Genomic DNA, 22,847 nt, shown 5'->3' with positions numbered 1-22,847 from the left:
GATTTACTTTAGTAGCCTCAGCTCCTCCGTGGTTACCAGCGTCCTTCCTTTAATAACCAGTTGTCAGTCTCCTGTGGACACTGAAATATAATTTAACTTAACTATCAGGATGTACAGTATGTGTACAGGACACCAGTTTAGCTTCAACCTGCTGTTCTCATTCCTCAATAAGTTAGGTACTAATGACACGCATCTAATTAACATTACTCGGTTACTAACGTTACACTGCAGCCAAAACCGTGCTTTACAGACCGAGGATCTGTTTACTAGCGCTAACCGCCTTCACTTTTCCAGCAGTTGCGGAAACAACAGACTTAATGGACACACTGTGACCTACACTGCACATGTCTGCCTGACGGACAACTTACTAAGTAACATATATACACACACACGCACGCGCGCGCAGTTCTGAAGGTTCCGCCATTTGTGTTCTGTGAACATTATAGTATAGTACAGTATACTTCTTTGCAATGCGGACGTGGAAGATTCTGAATTGATTATGAATGAGAGAGAGCGAGCAGCAAAACGTGACGGTGAAAGTTAGCGGAGTAAAATATTTAAGTTACTTCGTAAGTTGTCAGTCAGGCAGACGTGTGCAGTGTAGGTCACAGTGTGTCCGTTAAGTCTGTTTCCGTAACTGCTGGAAAAGTGAAGGCAGTTAGCACTAGCTAACAGTATTCCCAATTCCAATTTCAATTATGTCTTTTAATAGGCTACGTTTTGTGAAGTGGTTGTCTTTAATCGTCCACTGCATCTGTTAGGGCCTGTCCATAGGCTCGCCATTCATCTTCTTACATGATGTTGGTCGGCAACAGGTCTTCTCTTGAGCGATCTTTCACCACCCTGAGAATGGTTGTCCTTGATTTAATTTTGTTGTGTTTTTGTGCTAAACTGCAAAATGTTCAAGATTCATACAGATTGTTCATAAAGCGAAGAAACATAAATAAAAGTTGTTTTCCTGCACAAGATGTGTGTCACTTTACTTAAAGCAAACAATTACATGTTATAAGGTCTTATAATTAGTTAATATGGTATTATGTCCACCTGTAATATATTATCCAGGGATAGATATTTTAACACTTTACTTAAAGCAAACAAAGACATGCTATATAACTTTAAACATTACTATAAGCTATTATTCCATTTTATATCATTAATTCTAAATTGTGACTAAAGTGTATTTATAACGAGGCAGAGTCGGTGGTTATAATGTGTTATGGAACATGGTCGGAGATTCTTGCTGCACATTGATATAAACTGGTATTACTTTTAGTAATAAAACATTAAATCAAAAGGTCATAACACGTTATGAACTTTGCTATAGCGCCTAATGCATGTTTCTAAGTGATTATAACAACTGTTATAATGTCTTATGGACGCATTATATCGTGTTATAAATCTAAGCATAAGTCATTATAGCGATGACCTTCATAGAAATTGTTACCAAAATGTTGTTGCAACTTCTGACAAATTAATTTCTGTGTCACACTTTTGAGTATCAAAACCCTGTTAATAAGCAAAGAATCCAAAACAGGATTTCCTTTGCATTTGGTGAAGCATATGGCTGAACTGTTAAAAGACTGGTGAGTGTTACATCGATCCCCAGATGTGACTGATCAATGTGCCAAATTGACCCATATGGTTTATAGACCCCTAAATCAGACAAAGCTTAGATGAAACTAACATTATTGATGGCTCTGGTCCATTTATGTGCCACATTAAGCCATACCAGTTAGCAAACATGCATCATAGCAGCACTGGAACTCTAAATTGAATGCAGTCCTCAATAATGTTACTAATTAGATCAGTGCTTGTCTTTCTAGGACATGTCATAATGTATTTGGTCAAAAGGTCTAAAGGCATAGGCTTTCAAGAAAAAAAGAAAAAGGGAAAGAAACAATAGGGTGCCACTGCCCTTTTGAAGCTTGGTCTTCTAATAATGATCAAAAGTAGACTGCAAGATCTCTTGCATTAAGTAAGAAGAAAGGGAATGAGGACCGTGACTTCTCCCACTAAACTCACTGATCTCCATCCTTTTGTTCTTTAAAGTTTGCCTGGGTCAGACTACACACAGAAACAGAAAACTGCAAGCTCCTCACCTCCTGCAAAATTTGCCGTTTTGAAACCACGTAGGTCACGTAGGTGGGGGGGGGGCAGTCGTTGCTAAGACAGCATTTAGGCATACCAGTTATATCTGTATCTACCATAGACTGTATATGAGAAATGGACGCAGTTATCATGATGTTCCCTGTTGGTTTGTGAATAGCCATTTTGAAGCCTCAAGGTTGACGGATAGGGCACCGCCATAGTGGAATCAGAATCGTGAAGTCCTGCCTATAGTCGACTGATAGGAGATTATGAGCAGGGTGGGGTGGGTGGTGGGATTGTTACACACGGTAGCTCCGCTTTAATCTTGAGAAGCTGCAGAGCAGAGCTAAACTGATGCTTATTGTTGACAATTTTCTATCCCTCTTGTTTTGTGTGCATGCAGTGCTGCAGACAACTGCATGCACGTCACGGCTCCTTGCAGGTCTATTTTAAGTAGCAAGCTATTTAAAAACGATAAAATATTCTCTGTGTGGTTCATTAATGGTGATAAATTATCCTAAGTCCCGCGAGGTGCGGACAACTTGGCACAACACCAGTGAAGCCGGGGCTCGGTCTCTTCAGCAAGTGTTCCTCTTCTGCCACTGCACACATGTTACACCTACACATGTGCACTGATGAAAACTGGTAGTTCTATGTAAAATCAGGCATTGAGCACCCCCATATCGCCAAACTTTGACTGTGAGATTGACAGTCGAATCAGGCTCCGCCCATCAAAGCATTGAATCTTTGACAATTCGACTATGAGATTTTGAATTTGGGGTTTTCATAAGCTGTAATCATCAAAATTATATCAAATAAAGGCTTGAAATATCTCACTTTGCATGTAATGAGTCTATATATTAGTTTCACCTTTTAAGTTGAATTACTGAAATAAATGATCTTTTGCACAATATGCAATTTTTCGCGCTTCACCTGTATAAGCGAAGATACACTATATCAGCTGCCAAGGCTCCAATGCAGCTCTGGAACGCTGGCAAATCCCTTGCGGATGTTTGTTGCTGTGTATCCCCACCCACTAAGAGGGTACTCAGTAAGTCAGACATTTGTGGGTAGGGGTTATGTCAAGCCTGCCTGGTAGTTTCAAAGGCAGTTGGAGAAAAAAACAAAAAACAACAACAACTGGTGGCTCTGGCTGGAGAAAGTATGAAGATCTATCCAATAATAACAAAGACAGATGCTTCAATTAATCATCTGAAGGTACTGTTGCAAAACCTGTATTAGATAGCCACTCAGAGTCTGCAGGTCATGGTGTATTTATGTATTTTTCATAATTGGAGCTATTGTTTGATACATCGTGGTTCACTAAATGCTGAATCAGCTTTTTTCAAGGCAACACGTTCAGTTGTTCTATTAGTGTTTGATTGCTAGTACAAAGCCCATTGTTACAAAGATTGATGTTGCACTTGGAAATTATTTTCTGAAGATAGGGGCAGGGTGTGAACCTAAGAATAACTGTAGTGTCACTATGGTGGTATGGGTACTAGAATAGGTCACTACTTGGAGAATGTGTATGGATATGTGCTTGGAGTGTGTTGTGTATGTCTAAACTGTAAAACGTAAATCTGTTATCAAGAACTACATCAGACCTTAGATTAACAGCAGATGCTACATTTAAAGCCCTTTTACAATGAATATTGGATTATCCAATTAATGGATTAATAACTACTGGTGAAGTTAAATATAAAAAACTCAAAATTGATTGTGTTTAGTAAAAAATTACCTATAAGCAAACACAAATGCAGCATATATCCAATTACAAACTGAACAGACAAATTTGGGTCTCTGCACATGACATTTGTTCATGTCATTAGTATGCGATGCACATCGGAATATCCATCCATCCATCGTCAACTGCTTATCCTGCATACAGGGTCGCGGGGGACTAGAGCCAATCCCAGCTTACATTCAGCGAAAGGCGGGGTATACCCTGGACAGGTGAACAAAAAAGCCACAACACAATTACAGAATCCACAACACGAACACAAAACAAATTCAAAAACCACAACGGACATACAAACGCCACAACACGAATACAAAAACCACAACACAAAAATTGTGTTGTGGCGTTTGTATTTGGCCTGAGACCTATGGCCCACCGTAAATTTGCGACAGGCATAAACAAGAAACCAGGGCTTGCAAAAGGTTCCTAGGTATGTATCAAATATGCACAAACAGGCATTGGGGAAATATATGCGCTATCTTGGCTGCAGTCTGAAAAGAGGAGGTGTGATGTGAATTCGTGAAAATCGTCATCAAGGGGTTAATATTTATACTTGTATTTTCCTAGATAATACAGCTGAACAGTGCACACTTCAAGTACATTCAATTTATCCTTTTTAAAAGTATCCTCCAGTGTGTGTTGCTTCGTTGCAATCTTTACCTGAGTTACCTGAGTGAACTCACTGCTGGGCTCTACGCTTACCTTTTTCCCAAGGAGCTCCTAAATTTAGGAGCACACAAAGACATTTCAAATCACAGTGAAAAATGTTTAACTTACACAGACTTTATTAACATTGTATTATCATGTGTATACTAGATGTGTGTGCTCCTTCTCCTTGTGTGCAATTATGATGTAAAACCAGTGGAGACCATGGTATACCCTGGTAGAATACTGATTGAACAGATTTTTTTTAAAAGTTGACACATTACAAACAGCTTTTAAAACACTGATCACTCTCCTGTTTTTGTATAACAAGCTGCTCAAGCGTCCACAGATCAACTCCCAAATCCCAATAGGATTTCTCCTGGTGTTGCAGGTGGCAAGTCCAGCTATGTTTTGAACTGGAAACAGCAGGGCGGGGGATTACGGTAATTATCTTTACTTGCACACTTAAAATGATGCCGAAATAACTACATAATGATGCTCATATGTTAAGCATATCAATTCATGCTTTGTCTGGTCTTTTAGCAAGATGAAAAGCAAAAATCATTAAACAATAAGAAGCGCGAGTGAAGGTAAATCCACTTTTTAATCCCAAAATTTAAAATTAAAAAAGTTAATTTAATAAAATAAATGAACTCTAAACTCCTCCAGCCAGTAAACTGCTCTGTATATAGCAGAAATCAGTGCAATCTGTCCAAAAGCTTTAGCGCCACCCACACCTCTCTCCTTCAGAGTGCCCCATTACTTAGTAGCTGTAATCGCTAAGCAGCGGTTCTGTCCTTACGTTCTGCCCACTCCTTCACACACAACTCTTTGAAAAGCTGCGATACATGCAGAGTTTTCATTCAATAATATTTTAAATAATTTACTACCGCCAAATGCTCTCATTGCAGACATTACAAGTGGCGGATTCACTACTTTTGTTTTCCAATTTAAAATATTTCCAATACTGCATCATGCGTCATTTTAGCAGCATCCTGCCACAAACTGCTCTCCATTTATTTAGGACACTTGTGGGACAGCTAAAGCAAAACAAATATCAGGTTTCTGTGCTTGTTACGATCCGGCTTGTTAAGGAGAACAGTAACATAAAATTGGGATTGAATATGAGGTGGAGAACAACTGGAATGGTTCTGGTTAATGCAAAGCATTTAATTAAATGAAGAATACAACAGAAAGAGGGCTATACAATTATACAAATAAAACAAAAGGTCTTTTCCAAAGACAGTTGAGTTAGCTCTTGGCTCAAAATGCACTAGTTACAATAAAGAACAAAAAGAGGTCAGCACCCATAAGCTTACAAAAATCAAGAAAAGAAAACTGCGAACACAGACTCTGAGGTCTCAAACTAAGGAAGTGTCCAACACTTGGCACACTTTAACAAACAAAGTGAATTACAGTTTCAGTGTGACGGTCCACTATGGAACAGCCTCGCTACGTTGTGAATGTGGTTACCTGCATATGGGGAAACCAGTCTTAATCAGGATGGGTATGTCGACATCGTAAACAGAGAGACAGCCCACAGCAGTGATCGGGAGTTCTACTGTTTTTTCTCTTTGTGATTGTATAGTGTTATTTCAATACAAATTTGACAACACAATGATGGCCCCGATCCTGATCGTTAATATCGGATCGAGACATCCCCAATAAACTTAACTAGTGTTACATAGCAGCCAAAACATAAGCTTTCCTGCTCAGCTTCCAGACGATAGTCTAAAGCCCAGTGGAGACGTTTGCTATTGCTAACAAGTGTTGTAGTCAAGGCCGCCCAAACCGAGTCAAGACCAAGACCAGAGTTTATCGAGACAGAGACAAGACCAATACTTTTAGGGGATGAGAACAGTCGAGACCAAGACCGAGGGAGGGCGAGGCCAAGTCAAGACCAAGACCAGTTCCCTGCATTGCATGGCACGTAATAAAATGTGGAACGAGATCATAGGTACTTCACATATTGTTCTGAAATCCACATTCCCTTTGAAACACCCACACATAAACACTAAGAGCTGAAATAAGCGTAAAACATTGCAGGGAGGGATGACAGTCATTAATTAGGGTTATTGGTTGCATTTGAAGTAATATATTTTACTTTCAATCAAAGTTAGAATGTTAACAAATCAGACAATGCAAAAGCAATTTATTGATATTCCCAAAATTATGGTCTTGAAATAAAATCCCGAGTCCTCAATGTCCGAGACCGAGACAAGACCGAGTGCAAATGCAGTCGAGTCCGAGAAGAGAAAAAGACCATCAAAAAGTGGTCTTTAGACCAAGACCGGTCTCGAGTACTACAATACTATTGCTAACTCCCTTTACTTTTCCAGCTGTTGGGAAACAATAGACAACTGTATGACTGATCAGTACATATCCTGTTCCTGTCCAGATAATAAACGGCTGCATTGAGAGATAAACGTTTCGTACTCATCATTTAAAATACACAACGTAGAGTCGAGGGGTTGATTGAACCAGCCAGCTACAGCGAAGTGTAGTTGAGCGTGGTTACACTAGAAAACAATATATCTAGTAGAAATTATTAAAAGCTAGATATGTTTATTTTTGTGCTGTTTACTTTCAGGACACCAGTGAGTGAACATTGAGAGTAATTAATATTTTTTTTTGTAGGCTATAGGAGTACTTTTTGGTCTTTTGTATAATAGGCCTACTTACTTTCATTGTTGTAGCTTATCTACATGTTCAGTGAAGGTGTGTGTAAAGTGTTTTTGAAACTTTTGATATGATTTAAATGTCTGCCTGTTCCCCTACAGTTTTCAGTTAAGGGATACAGTACTCCTAGTAAAAAGGAGTTTTACTAGTTAGTGTGGAGCCCTGGCCCCGTTTATGCCCTTGGTAGAATTGAGGAGAGGGATCTTACCAAACGTGACTTTCTTCGTTCTCGCACAGTGTGCCAGTGAAAATCATTAGTACCCCATTGATACTAATGATCATGTGATATTTTAGTAGAGGCGCCCCTGACTAATATTAGTTTTTTTGTGCAATCTCCTTTCCATTCTGGATGCACAAATGTTAGAGGACACACAGCTTTGCAATTTTTATTAAAAGGCAAATTTTTTCCTCCAAACATTACTTCAAATACAAAAGCACCTCAAAAAGAAAAGCATTAGAACGACATTCAAGACAGTTATAAGTTACCCCAAATGCAACAGAGGGAAAAAAAGGTGCTGTAGAGAAACCAAAGGCACAGAACAGCAGTTTTTAATTTGATTTATTGGCTTAGAAATGTGGCGAAGTGAAAGTAAAATGTTGCAACAACTAAAAAAGTACAAATACATAAAAAAATGCTTTTCACCATTGCTAATTACAAAAAACATGATGGCCAAAATGCCAAACTTGAGACTTCAAAAGTGACCGCTAATCAGTCTCTCCAGGATTTCAAAAAATCACCATACTTGCGATTTTAAACAATTACCTCAAATATGACCTTTCACCGTTTCCCGTCAGCTTGTAATTTCATTGTTTTCAAGATGTTTACAAATAATAATAATAGATTTTAATAAGCAAAATAAGCAAAATATACAATTGTAGGTGTCTGTCAGATCAGTATGTATGCAGTGTATGTGTGAGTGGAGTGTGTGGGTGAAGAACACAAAGAACCAAACAAAACAGAAGCAGTCGGCAGGCCAGTGGCCTGTACTACGAAGCGGGGTAACTGGCTTATCCAGGTAACTTCAGGAATAACTTTGTGACGTCGGGTGTAACTAGGTGTTAACCGTGGTCTGTTGCCATGGCAATTTACCCTGTATCTCTAAACTGTCTGAGCAGGTTATGTTCGTTAACTCGAGGTTACCCTGCACGTGCACTACACACCACATCTGTACTCAGTGTTAATGATGAGAAGTAGGATATTAATACACACCACTTAATAAAATATGTTTGGATTTTATCCTGATTTGTTCCACTGCGGTTGCAATGAAGTTCTGAACAACAGCAGTACATTCAGAGTGCGAGCCCTGCAACCTCAGTGATTTTAGGGAGGAAATCTTAATTAACGACATAGTTTCTTAGATGTAGCCCACCTGTAGTCTATAATTGAATTCTCCTAAGTGTTTTTGCATATTTAGATAGATTATTTTACGTGTGGAGCCAGGGTGAGGGGTAATAACCGAGAAAAAATTTTTAAGTTTAACTTCAGTGTAGGCGGTCAGAGTTTGTCAACCCTGAGTTTGCCTGATAACCCCGAGTTAACTCTGAGTAGGTTGAACCCCCTTCGTAGTACAGGCCACAGGTGAAGAGGACAGAGTCAAATCATCAAACAGGCTCCTTTATAGCCACCTGAGCCCCACCTGCTCAGGTGTGTTGCATCTCATACCGGGTATCAACTCCACCCACCAATTACCTGGATTAAAGGGACAAAACACAGCAAGATACAAAGAACAAGAGAGGGCCCAAACCTGGGGCTGTCACACAGCAAACATGTGAAAAACAGTTTCGATCTACTTTACCAAAGCAGGGGTAAAGTGTTTTGCAAAACGTGCAGTATTGTGGTTGAACATAAAGGAAATCGTGATTGATACACAGTGGCAGAAACGCATAAGGACGCCAGACAAAACAAGTCACTGTGACGCAGGCAGGTTGCATCTTGGTTGACTGCAAGTGCTGAAAGAATCAAGTTAAGCTGGTTTAAATGTGCATGGTAAGGGTTAGGCCCGCGAAAACATGGAGGGACTGTTTAATGATTCAACTATAATTCTAAAGATAAAAAACACACATCTACCATGCAGCTTTCACTTATTCCCACAATTTCATTGCAAAAAAAACCCTAAAACATGGCAACTTTCAATGCAATTTTGTTTTAGAAAAGTTGACGCAAAATCAGGCATTTTAGCCCGCAACAATCCTGGAGGTGAGTCAAAAAGTTAATTATGGACATAGGTTGAGTCCATGTGGCAATAATGGTTTTAAGAAAAGAAAACCCACCATGATTCTGTAGACTGTGGGCTCTGAGTCCTTAATTGTGTTCACTTAGCTGCACACTTATTGATGCTAGCTGGATGGTCAGTGCTTAGTCAATCACTGTTTTGAACGCAAATTGTACTTGGTGATTGCCCAGTCACACACTTGCATGAAAATTAGTTCTCACAGTGGTGGCAGCACCTTGTTTAATTGCATACTTTTATGTAAATTGAGTCAAGCCACAACCTCGTGGTTCAACAGTGACATTGCTGTAAAAAATACAGCCCCTGAATACAGACATAAGGACAATTGTAGTATATATGTATATAAATTACAGAAGAAGAGCACTCTGAGATTTGGGTTTCATGCATGCTTTTTTGTCAGGAATACAATACATTTGTTTAGGAAAAATAATGACCGAGGCATTTTGTGACCTGATAAATTGTAAAATATAAAATATGTATAGAACTAACTGAAAGTGTACATGTACAGTATGTCATATCTATTTAGGCTTAAAAATAAAACAGAATAATTTATAGACTCCAAAGCCAATATTGCAGACATGCATGGGTTGTCCCATTTATCACAAATTAATGATTAATCTGTTCTTCTGCATTCTGTTTTCTTTTTAAGTTTAGTCAAAACAAAATACTCATTGGAAAATATTTTTAACATACTGTATCTATATTCATCCTCTTCTTCTTTCATTCCTGATCCTTATTTCTATTCTCTTCAATAAAGTAGTCTTCCTGTGCAATGCAATGTTTTAGAGGATGCCACTCACAACTACGGGCTAATTTAACTCAGAGTGGGAGGTTAGCTTTCAGTGGGCTTTAAATAATGAGTGCCAAACAGCACTTTCTGGATTAGTAAATCACACAATTGGAGTGATTTGATTAATCCCATCACCCCTTTTTGTGATTTACAACTGACACACCTTAAATTTAATATTAATCAGAAAAAATGAGCCTTCTCCCCATCCATCTTCATTCCAGGCATGCAATATGCTTGAGCACCTGGTCAGCAGATCCGAGTTTGGTTTATCAGATAGTAGTATAAAGCCTTAGAGTGCATTTTCATTTCTAGGTAAATACCAAGTCAATGTCAGAGACTCCATCACCTCCATACATTTTCATCTATTTTTTGTTCTTGCTAAAAAAAAAAGAAAAAGAAAAAAGTTTCAAACAGGATCTAACAAATTAATTCTAAAAAAGACATGACAACTTTTAGCAAAGTATGCTGCTCTACCTTTTATGTTTTCCTAGTTTTATGCATTTTCCAAACAGGATTTTTTGATGTTTTCCCATCAAAATGTTTTCTGAAAGATTGGGCAAGGCATAGTTTGGCATGCTGTTCCTCAAATAGGAGTTAAGTACATTTGGATGGATTAGTACAGTTGGACTTGTTGTCACTGGCTTGTTCTAGGTCTGATACTAATGCTACTATAGAAAATCTGCCTCTTACTGCTGGTTTTAACAGAAACATCCTGTTAATAATCCCCTTTGTGTGGTCTTTCTAGACATCAAAGGAATAAAGAGCATAGGCGTAGCCTAGTTTTGGAGGGTTTTATCCAGGGATTGTAAACAGTTACTTTTGGGACATGAGTATGTAATTGGTATTCAAGTTTTTTTTTTGTTATATCTATGTTATTTATTATTATGTTAAAAATATCCACTCCAGGATTCTGCGAAAACATGAACTCGTCTGCAGCTGATTTAGACAATGCCGCATTCTTGGAACGCTGTGAAGGGTGGGTTTGTTCTGCTATAAGGCTGCAGCACTTTGTAAGAAGGCTAGAACAGTAGACTCCTTGTTTCCATGGTAACCCTGCGAGTGTGTGAGTGGAAAGGAGGGTGCCACAGTGAAGATGCTAGAGGTGAGTTCATGATGCAAAGTGATTTGACCACGTAATATAACTGGGCTGGTGTAGTGGCATCTCTCAAATGTTCCAGTTTTTTATTCTGGCTTCCAGCTTGGCATCTGGCCCACACTTACTTAAGTTTTCTTCTAAAATAATATTTGAGACTAAAGGTTGCTTATTCAAGGTGGGAGACTGACATGTCTGATGAGGATATCTATTCACTGTTTTTCCTCCCTCATTATTTCAGAAAGAGGAAGTACTTTGATCTGTAAGAAAAACCTCCAGAGAGTTGCGAAGTGCGCACATGATGCATAATATATTTCAACTAACAGTAGCTTCTGAATCTCTAAAGATCTCTTTCCTCCTTTCCTTTGACCTCTATAAAACTAACATGCTTATACCGTAGTTCAGTGATTTGTGGCATATCAAACATTCACTAAAAACAGATCACATGTCCAGGGTAAAAAGAAGTTGTACATGTCAACATCATGTGACCCTGGCACAGGCACATTTTGCTCAGTAAGTATTGTACTTGCCATTGTATTTGAGTTAAGTATATTATTAAAGTAAATGTCAAGTATGTTTGAAATGAGAAAATGCAGTTAATTTGTCTTTGCATCTGCTGAGTCGAAGCAAATACTCTGGGATTAAAATTTTTCTGTGGCATTTATTTATACATTAATAAATACCTTTTCTCATTACCTTTAACTTAGGTTAAAAATAATGGATTTAATGACAGGAAATGGGAAAGTAAGCACTTGTATTCTACCAGGTCTCAAATATAATGTTTAATTAAACATTTAATGTTTATAGATTGACATTTCTAGTGCAATTTAAATCTAGATTTGAATGCAAATACAGATAATCATTATTTAAATAGTACCCTCAATATTGTTATAAATTTTTTCTTAATTTCCTATTTAGAAATTGTAAAACAAAGAGAGAGAGAGAGAGAGACACACACAAAACCAAAAAGAAAATAAATAAATAAATAATCCCCTTTGTTTTATTTAGAGGTCACAGTCTAGAAAGGTTGAAATCACTGGAGAATTACATGCCAATCAACTGTCAGATAGGACACCAAAGTCCTGCTGTTACATCCTTCTAGCATTTGGAGAATAATTTAGCTGTCCCATATTAGAGCATGGTAAATTAAGTATGATTTAGTAGTGTCCACTCCTGTTGCTTTTGCTCATGGAACACAACTAATTCTTGAGCTCATTTGGCACCACTGCTGCAGAGCAGTAAAACTTGCTATCAAGACATAAATGGGTGGCTTGATGTGTTGATCACCATGCTGTGTAGATGGAGATGCTTCTGGATTTTCTATGGGAAAGAGACCAAAGTACTTCAAAAGTCCATCTGGAGGCAAAAATAGCAGATGGGAATGTATTGCAGTGCCATTTACATATGAAAATGCTATGCCTACAGTCAGATTCGGCCATCATTTGAGCACCATTTCTATATAAATGATTATTATAAGCCAAGATCAAAGCGATAACACAGCAAGTTTAGTTGGTAAGACAATTGCCACCCAGCAGTAGGGAAATCTTACATGGATGAGGAAAATGGTAGATGATCGCGTAAAACAAATACATTTTTCATTCTGGTCTTTCTATCCCTGCGTCTTTCTTTGTTCTCAGGAACAGGAACATTGCTGCTTTCTCACGCTCCCACCCACTCCCATTACAAGATGTGTGTTATGTTGTTGATGTTTATTGCTCTAGCTGCAGGCTATGTAGCACTGAAAACTGCAGCTCATTTCTCACCAACACAAAATCCTACTTGGGGTTCCCACTAACGGGCACCCATAGGAACAAACTACATGTGCTACACCATAAGGCATATTACCAAAGGTGATGTTGAGCAGGCGGTGGTGGCAGTGGGAATTTTATTTAGGATCACGGCAAGGACAATCCTTTGGAACATCATTGCTTGAAATTTAAAAATCATTGTGGATTATGGAGTGATTTCATTTCCCTTGTAGCCAATAAACAGCCATATCATTCTGTATTGGAAACACTGGCCCTCTAGCAACTCTGCAAAAACTACTCCTTCCTGGCCTCATTATAGAGCAAACTCTACTCCAAGGCTCCTCAGATAGTAACATGATAAGTCAGATGATACTTTATACCTATTGGTTCGATCCTGAGGGCTTATTTTGTTGTTCCATGCTGTCCTTGGCCTCTTATTACAGCAATAGAGTAAATATGTGTTTTTTAGTTTTCTGATTTATTGACCGTATATGATGAACCATGCGGTCTCTTCTCACCAAGTGTTTGATTGTAATATCTGCTAGAAACTAGACACCTCTCTCTTTCTCATTTTATTTAGTTTGATCTCCCATCTGATTACAGTACACCATGCTGCTTATGCCAACACAAGCAGATAATTATAGTGTGGAGTGCAAATATTGGGGGTGGGGGGCTCTCCTTTGGCGGCCACGGTTTCATTACCTTCGGTCTGTAATTTCCCTACACATTAACCTCTTTCAGAACTTAGCTGCTTTTGCACCAAACAGCATTGTCACTTTACTGATGAGTCAACTTGTTCTTTTACACATTAATGACTTTGCTGTGGCTGAGGCTAAACATAATACATTTCCACGGCTCTTTGGTGTAAATCCAACCGTGACTTGATTTGGAAGCCACTGATGTGTATCAATACGTTTTAATTACATGCTGGTTTCATTAAGATCAATTTATCAAATTCAGCTGTCTCTCCTATCAGTGAGAGACATTCTTTTGGTATTCTGTTTGATCTGAGAAATCACCAGTTTTGCAAGGAAAGGAAATGTCTCTTGGTAGAAATGTTTCCATGAATTCAAAAACGTTTAGGTTTGGAGGTGGGGAAGTTCCAGTAAATACAGAATAGAGCTACTAAGCTTCTAACTTTCCACAAATGAAAACTGTTTAGTCATGCTTAAGTTTGTATGCTTGCTATGTATGCTTTCAGCTAGTTTATTAAAGATTTGACAGCAGACAAGACCCCTTGTTTGTTATGAAGTGAAAATGTAATTAATAGCCCACAAGATATTTATCACAGGAGGCTAGCAGTGTAGTGTGTAGACTGGTATTTTTCATGTCACATGAACCTTGAATTTATTCTTATAAGCATGCAAACATACAGTATTAACATGTAGATACAAACAAAGGGTTAGCTTAAAGAAAAATAGCACAACAGTTGATTTTGAAAACCGATTTCTCTGAACTCTTCACCACTTCACTGATTGCTTCAGAGTTGTAACAAGCTTCTGCAAATAAAATAGCCTTGATAAATAAGGGTGTATGCAAATAGGATATTTGAGACATGGTATTAGAAAGATAATAGCACTGTCCATCTATGCATGAAAAAACTCTTTGTACTGGAACTGGGTGTTTCCTGTGTTCAAGAGGCAGCAGTAATGATACACACAGGACCTCCAGGTACATGAAGGGTCCAGTGAGGCAGACACTCTGTTTCTTTGTAACATTCATTTGTTTTTGTTTTGTTTTTTTTACAAAAGATTATACCTACATCTAATGTTTATTTCCATAATTAATTGGTCTACAAACATTACAATTTCCAACAGCGCATGGTCACATCTGACGAAACAGTCCACGATATTCAGTTTACTGTAGTGGAAAAAAGTGCTCAAACGATTTGGCAAACTTTATGCCAAATGTATTATGCCTATGTATACTTATTGTTGCATACTGTTGATTTGTACAAGCAGAATTCCACCTGTTAGTTGCAGTGAGTAATGATAGACATATTGTGTTGCATGCTCTACACTTACCGGTATTGAAGTTAGTAAGCCAATCATTTGATGTTTTGTGACCATTCAGTGAAATATATAAAGACCTGTTTCACAGTTGGCTATTGTGAAATTTGTTAATGAAAATAAAATAAATGTCATGGGGTTTAAAGGGGGCGGTGTGGTTATGCAGTGGTTAGCACTGTCACCTCACAGCAAGAAGGTGGTGGGTTCAAACCCCGGTTGCCCCGTCCTTTCTGTGCGGAGTTTGCATGTTCTCCCCCATTGTCCACGGGGGTTCTGTCCAGGTGCTCTGGCTTCCTCCCACCATCCGAATACATGCAGGCTAGGTTAACTGGTGTCTCTGAAATTGTCCTTAGGTGTGAATGTGAGTGGTTGTCTGTTTAAACACCTAAATGATTGCCTGCTGCACTTTATTGGTGCCAAGTTTTCCTTTATACATCTACTGTATGTTAGACATGACAACGTTCAAATACACCTGTCCTATCATTTAATGTGTTTCAATATAATTAGAAAAAAACTGAAAACATGATAGTAGTGATAGTTTATGTTTTAACACTATTATTTTCTATGGGTCCTTGCCAGGTATTTTTACCAAGAACAGAAGAAAGAGGCGCTTTCCTGCAGCTAATTTCCTGCTGTGTTTCTCAAACTCCAGCAGTAGGAGCAGGACTGCTCATGTAGATGAGAGCACAACACATGTTCTACTAATCGCCATTTTCTTTCCCCAAGCTGTGATCACTTTAAATTAGGCACTTTATATCTTATGTATGGATTTTATTGTACAGTGTTTTATTACTGAGTTTTATGTGGCATTTGCTTGTCTGTTTTTATGTTATGTCTTTTTATGTGGTGACATTGCACTTTGAGCTTCTTGCATATTCTTTTCCAATGTGGTTTTATACTGCAAATGGCTAATAAAGTGAATATGAATTTGAACATGAAACGGTAATAATAATAATAATAACATGCAATTAGTTATTTAGGCTAGATGCGCAAAAAACAAGAATCCATATATTGTATTGTGATAAGCTGTGAAGTTCATCAAAAACAATCACATTAATTAATTGTGGGTACACATGCATACATCTCAGATGATTTGGTGTAGAACCAAAGATACATGTTTGTTCAAGAAGAACTGACCAAAATATGGGTTAGGGTTAATTATTAATTGATTTAACAATGCTGACACAGTGGCCTTGTTTTTCCCAAAAGTGGGAGCAAGGAACTTTAGCCCTGAGGTACACTCTGATCTTGTAATGTTTTTGTCTTAGTATACTTTTGTGGAATTCTATTAAATATTATGGTTCCTATCTAGTCAGCATCTATTACTGTCCAACTTCAACTTCATGATGAAGATTGCTCGGGTGGCACCAAAGCTCAGTCAAGCGAACTCTGTTTGACTGATGGGTGAACACGCGGACTTCTCCATTGTTCCAACACTGCTACTACGAGGTACACTCTTGGGGCAGCCATCTAGCTGTCCCAGTCTGGTTTTGCCTCAAGTCAAAGATCGATACCTCTGCAGTTGGTAGCTACCTGTCAGCTGCCTCCAGCCAGTCCTCTGTTCCTCATACACCACAATGCCATAATATGGACCATCTTACACACTAGTGCCTGAAAGTCTTCAGTCTCTGTGTTTAGCTTCCATTTCAGCAGAAACATGGCACCAGCCAGTGGTCTACTAAGCTCTTAATGAAGTCTGTCCCCCTGGTTACAGCTACCTGGAGAAAGCCTACATCACTGGTTGTGGTGGTGACCTAGCTGTCATACACCGACAGAACTTGGAGCTATCCGCCCTCCCTCTGCCTACACTGTCTTCATTTGCATGCCTTGCATTTCAATGTAAACCCCCCTTCCCCATGACAATGCTCCTCATCTGCCGGCCCCCCAAACCCAACTAAGCTTTCATCTCAGAAATGCACGACCTTCTCACAACACTCTGCACCACCTCTGCCAACAAGGTCCTTGAGAGATGCACAGTCACGGTTCTACTTCAACATCACCAACAATAGCCCTGGCAACTCCAAGCAACTTTTCTCTACAATACTGTAAAATTAAATCCTCAAACTGCAAACTCACTCCCATTCAGAAACCACAGAGGAGAGGTGCAACAATTTCATCACCTTAGACACCATTTGCTCCCTCCTATCTAGCTCCTCCACCTTGCCTGTCCTGACTGCTGACCCACAGCCTGGTATTTCCCAACCTCTGCCGTTTCTCAGACATCTCACAGCAAGAGGTTGAGGACATCATCAACCATCCACCTGTGCCCCAGACCCTTTCCCCACAGCCCTGGTAAAATTCAACCTCTATGCCATAAGTCCCCCTGATCACTTAGGTCATTAACCACTCCCTCCAGTCTGGCCATGTTCCATCAACAGGCAACTTCTCAAAAAACCCACCTTAGACCCAGAAGTCTTTTCCAACTACAGGCTCATCATCAACCTTCCATTTGCTACCGGTGCCAGATATGGACCGGCAGCAAACCACCACAACCAGTGCTGCACTGTGGATTAATAGGGAGATGACCAAAGTTAGCATCTTGCTCAAGCTTGTTTATTTCTGACTACAATCACATTTATTCATTTAGCTGACGCTTTTATCCAAAGCGACTAACAATTGCTATACATGTCAGAGGTCGCACGCCTCTGGAGCAACTAGGGGTTAAGTGTCTTGCTCAGGGACACAATGGTGGATGGGTCAAAGTGGGGGATTGAACCCGGGTCTCTCATACCAAAGGCATAGTCAAATCCATTGCGCCATCACCACCTCTTATCCATTGCGCAATCACATACAGTCCCTGTCACATTATCTTTAAATCTCAGCTTAAAATGTGTGTTAAACTAATACTAAACATTTCACAAATAAACAACAAATGACATCAACAAACTGACAATTTACAATATATAAAGCATTCTACCTTACGGAAAATAAGTACACATGACATGAAATAATTTAACAGATATTCCACATAATCGAAATTGAAGAACAGAGAGAAGCGGGCTGGACGCAGTTGGAAAAACAAGATCACACAGTCCCAGAAGCGGGTCTTAGGTATAAAGACACCATCACTCGGGATTTTTTTCCCCCTGGAAACTCCGGTGAGTAAAGTTTGAGAGCTAACAGTGCAGCGTGATGCTAGATTAAATGGGTGGGTTAAAACCATATTACTGTAAGTCAAAAGCAGTCAGAGGATGTTGTGAACACGATGTCGTGAACTGTTCAACAGTATTTTGTTGTGTCGTGGTTTCAAACTAATCTCTGGAGGTACTTTTGGATGTGTAAGCACATGTAGTACCTTCAGAGGTAACGTGTAAAAGAAAATTTCCTTGACTAAAATGTGTAAACTCTGTTCAGTATTGGCTGTAATTTAATGTCATGTTAAGAGATGGAGAAATTTCATTAATTCATAGTAGTGATATCTTGTCTTGAGTTTTGACAAACGGAATGAGATCTTATTTGAAGAACATTGACTGTGATGATTTATCTGATTTATTCTGCACTATACGTGCAGACTGTTTTTTGAGAACCTGGATTGTAGCTTAGAGGTCAACTCTTCGCTGGATGCAGATGGAAAGCGAGTCCCTGAGATGATGCACCTTGTATGATGAGATCAGACTGCGGTGTGGCCAGCTGCTTCAGATCCCATTCAACAGGACTGACACATAAGATTACAGGACAGTGGCAGATAAGAAAGATCCACAACACGTTCATTATCCTGCCCAGGTAGAGATACAAATAACTGAAAGACACTGGACACTTTTTAAAATTGTATTTTTTATGAAAGAGCTCTTCTTATTCTGTGGATTGTTTCAAACATGGTTGGTGCACTATGAGAGTGTTAAAGGCTCTGTAATAAACCTGCCCACTCTTCTTTAATCACACACAGTTTATTTCTTACCCCAACACTACTTCTCAGAACCTAGGTTGGCAAGTTAGCTAAAGTTCTACACTAGTGTTAACTATTCTAGACCTTTCTTTAGCATTCAAAAACTACGCCACAGGGTTTTCCCCAGTACATTGAACTATCATGCTAAGGGGCTCCTAAGTGTGTTATAAAGTGACAACAAGGGGTCTTGACCATTGGTCCATATGGGAGTGAGAACGGGTTGGGTTGTAGATGGTTCATTTTAATCAACAGTTTATGCAGCAATAGTCTCTCGTGTATGTTCTGTATCCCTTTGTGTTGTGTCCGTTTCCTTTTTCTGTTCAGAAGATAACTGATTCTTGTGTGTTACAATATCATTTGTAAATGCTTTGTAAGGCATACATAATCATCACTTTAGATGGGCTCACACAAAGTACTTACTAACAACTAGTAAATGCTTTGTAACTACCTGAATTAATCATGAAATACTTTATTAACAAATGTTTAGAGAATATCTATTGCCTTTAAATTTCATTTGTAAATTGTTAATGACACATAGATCCTCACTTTAGATGTCCTCACTTTAGATGAGCTCACGCAAAATACTTTACTAACCATTAGTAACTACCAGAATTAATCATGAATTGCAGTATTATTAAGTGTCATAAAACATCTATGAACACGCACTATTAAACCATTTCTAAATAACTACATGTCATGACAAGTTAGTGGTTGATCAAAGCACTGGGGGGGGAGTAAGATTGGTGTCTTTCAATGGACCATCCAAGCAACCCTTTGCTGGTCCCATCACAGCAGATCTCTGGAAGCGCAGATCTTGGAGTTTTGATGAGGAGTTCAGAGAAACGGTACCAGGCCTGTAACGGTGAGGCTTTTACCCTGTAAAGTTAGCTGGGGTCGGGTAGTCTTATGTACATACAATGGAGGTGGATATGATATACAGGTACATATACTGGGCCCACATTTTCTGATCAATAGCTTCATTTGTATAATTTCACATCCAGTTATTATGCATTTAAAGCACCTCCTAGTGGTATGAGACTTGCAGTGTATGTGTGAGGTGCTTATGTAAACATATCCTGAAAGTTTTGTGTTGATTGGACAAACATTTTGTGATTTGTAGCCTGATTTGCGTTATATCGCATCGACTATTGCAATGCCCTCCTAGCAGGTCTTCCAGCTTGTGCGGTGAAACGCAGCGCGTCTGGTTTTTGATCAGCCCAAAAGGACTCATGTTACTCCATTACTCAGTGACCTCCACTGGCTTCCCGTGGCCTCCAGAATCAAATTCAAGTCACTAATGCTTGCATACAGAGTGACTACTGGGTCTGCACCCATCTACCTAAACTCCATAATACAAACTTACGTTCCTTATCGGCCGCTGCGCACCTCCAACGAATGCCGCCTGGCTCTGCCATCCCATCACACAAAGCAACCCCAGTCCCAGCTATTCTCATCTGTGACACCACGATGGTGGAACGAGCTACCACACGCCATCAGAGCAGGGGAGTCCCTCTCTAACTTCAAGAAGCTCTTGAAAACTTCCTCTTATAACACCTCTAACTCCTAACCTCTAACATGCACTTCCTGTGCTCTTCTTCTTCTATCCCCTACAATGATCTTGTATTGATTGCACTTTTTGTTAACTCTTACTTCCTTCCCTAGGTATCTACCCCATTGATGTGATATGTACTGTGAGCTCTTATTAGTATTTATTGCTGCTCTTACTAGTATGTATTGTCAGTTGTAGATCTGTAGTTGATGCTCTCTTGATGCTTGTATGTTGTTCCTCAAATGTAAGTCGCTTTGGATAAAAGCGTCTGCCAAATGAGTAAATGTAAATGTATATCACCTATAGCGCCCCCAGGTGTTCAATTTGAATTAAACTTTCAGGGCATGTTTCAGTTACTTATGAGGACATATCCTGAAGGGTTTGTTATGATTTGAGAATGAATGTGTAATTTGTGTAATGCTAAGCACCTTTCTTCCATGCCTAGTGGTGTTTGTACATCAAACTGTCCAGGTATATCTGGGGCACCTATCTGAACATATCCTGTGAGTTTGTTAATGATTGGCCCTACGGTTGCTGATTTATGCTGATTTATGTCTAGAGCCACGTCCCTTTCAAAGTTCATTGGTCCATATCTTGAAAAGTAATTGAGATATCGACATGCTTTATACAACCTTTAATAGGCTTGATCCACTGATGATTAACAATCGGAGCTACGGTCTCGGAGGAGATGTCGAAAATGTGTTTATCAAAAAATTCAAAATGGCGGGAAAAATTTATTGGCGGACCTTAATGGTCCTTGAGGCTTATTTGTAGTGCACGTTGAGCTGCACGTGTGTGAAAAACAAGTCAATCGGACTTACAGCGTGAGGGGCGTGGCCTTTCAAAATTTGCATTTTTAAGCCTTATTTACAGCGCCACCATGTGGCCGATTGGGTTTGTATTTCTATGGAAGCACATGCACAGCATTTCCAGTTATTCCTCCAAGTTTCATGTTTCTAGCTCATTCCAGCTCACGGGAATTTGAGCCGGCGCAGCAGACAACAGAGAAAAATAACTAAAACAGACAAAAATTTCAACAGTTTGAACCCTAATTACACAAAAACAGGTGTTTCATTAAATATCCTGCTGAAATGACCGTAGTTGTCTCAGTTTGCATGCTCAGTGTGCTTACATCTCCTCTAAAGAGCAGGTGCAAATCAGGTTTTCTGGTAAGAAAGCTTCTGTTTGCAATGGCTTTAGTCATTTGTGCAAAATGGAGACTCGCTGTGTATCACACATTGATGTGCTGATAGTCACACGCTCAATCTCATTTCAGCTAAGTGAAAAACACATTGTCAGAGGATGCCCAATAAGCAGTCAAGAAGGGCTCAAAGACAATCTAGTGCCTCCCTATAGCTTTCTCATTCACACTCTGGTATAGTGAAGCTCCCCGCAGGATGACATTTTCTTCTTCTATCTAGATGTGAATCTATTCTGTACACACGACATCTACTGCATGTCTGTCCATCCTGGGAGAGGGATCCTCCTCTTTTGCTCTTGCCCTGAGGCAAGAGAAAACCAAAAAACGACTTGTTTTTTAGGGTTTTCCATTTTGGTTTTGAAACGAAATAATCAAAAAACTAACCATACATGGATTACCTTTGCATGGACCCACCCCGATGGCGGGCCTGTGCTACAGCTGCCGTGTACAACAAGGTCATCACCTTAAAAGTGAAAAGTGCATTTACTCACAAGCTTACAACTCCTTTATGAAGTGACAAAAATGATTCATATCCATCTGAGATAACTGTTTGAGCCCTATCACTAAGATAGTTTTGAAATATAACTACTAATTTATTGATTATTCTAAAAAAAAAAAAAAAAAAAAAGCATTATTCTATTAATATAACAATTAATCTGCCCAAAATAAATACTAAAAACTTGTCTCGTTAATTTTTTTTTCATTAAATCACCCTAAAAAGAAACGTAAAGCAAATTAGAATATTGGCATATCTTAAAATTAGTAGAGCTGGACCTGAATATTCCATCGTTGGGTACACATTAGATTTTTCGCGCCCCCCACCTCCATTGAACTTAACACTCCAGTCTACATCTAAGGGAAAACAAATCTAACTCAGCTGTGTGGGAGCAATACAGTATGGCAATTATAGCATATTGTTTCCTCTATATGTGTGTGCCGCTGCTGAATCACTAAAATTTCCCAAGATCATTAAACTATGCGCTACAAATGTTTTCACTTGCACACTGTGTGAGCACGGCAGCACTCAGTGTTCGGCTTGCTTCCTCTCCTCGTTCTATGCAGAACATACGTGACAGATGGAGTTATAAGAGCAGCGTAACTCTGAATCGGGAGGTGCGTAGCGAGTGTTTGATTGTCCATGCAGCAGAAAGTGATGGTGAACGCGAGGGGAGGAAAATATTCTGGCA

This window comes from Micropterus salmoides, unplaced genomic scaffold (genome assembly GCF_014851395.1).
Source record: "Micropterus salmoides isolate LMB-PRFRI ecotype aquatic unplaced genomic scaffold, ASM1485139v1 Ms_hic_scaffold_6, whole genome shotgun sequence".
In the NCBI taxonomy this organism is placed as follows: domain Eukaryota; kingdom Metazoa; phylum Chordata; class Actinopteri; order Centrarchiformes; family Centrarchidae; genus Micropterus; species Micropterus salmoides.
Note: the sequence above shows the minus strand (reverse complement) of the source record.